The sequence below is a fragment of the Myotis davidii genome, unplaced genomic scaffold (genome assembly GCF_000327345.1).
Source record: "Myotis davidii unplaced genomic scaffold, ASM32734v1 scaffold937, whole genome shotgun sequence".
Taxonomy (NCBI): Eukaryota; Metazoa; Chordata; class Mammalia; order Chiroptera; family Vespertilionidae; genus Myotis; species Myotis davidii.
In genome coordinates, this window is record NW_006288252.1 from 1904964 (window position 1) to 1905561 (window position 598).

At 66.1% G+C, this 598-nt stretch overlaps 1 protein-coding gene across 1 annotated transcript in view; it reads right to left on the bottom strand.

The window, feature by feature from the left end:
* Nucleotides 1-598, bottom strand: part of CFAP99 (cilia and flagella associated protein 99) — a 22756-nt gene that overhangs the window by 13217 nt on the left and 8941 nt on the right. The gene's annotated exons all lie outside the window — the stretch shown is intronic.

Genomic DNA, 598 nt, shown 5'->3' on the forward strand with positions numbered 1-598 from the left:
CCCCCGAGTCCCTGCATCCCCACCGGTCACCCATCCACTCGGTCACCCATCCACTCCGGCTGCACTGGCTGCCCAGTTTCTCCAACGAGTGGATGTCCGCCCAGGGCCTCCGTGCAGGCTGTTCCTTCTGCCTGCACGCTCTCCCTTGCAGGCCTGCTCCCCATTCCCGTCGGGTCTTTGCTCAGATGCCACCTGACCTGGGACACATCTGACCACCCGTCCTATCAGACACTGCCCAGGCCCCTCGCCCAGCAGCGCCCCTGCTGGCGGATCACCCTTCCCGGCTAGATGTCAGCTGGGTGCTCAACAGATGGGGGAGGGGACGCCTTGCTCCCACGGGAGGGGGTCCTGCTCTGGGTTGGCTCTGGTCTCTGCAACCAGGCTTCTGCCTCAGTTTCCCTCTCAGGTTCTCCTGATCCCTGGGCTGAGCGCCCACTGTAGGGCACAGGCCCCAGGCCCCCCCTGAGCTGAATCCACGTTGTTAGAGGCGGGCAGGGGGAGCAGGCCAGGGAGAAAGCAGCCGTCACAGGGCCGGCGTGGAGGTGTGTGACTGCGGACGCCTGCTGGGGTCCCCAAAGGTGTGGACGGAGTCGGCGAA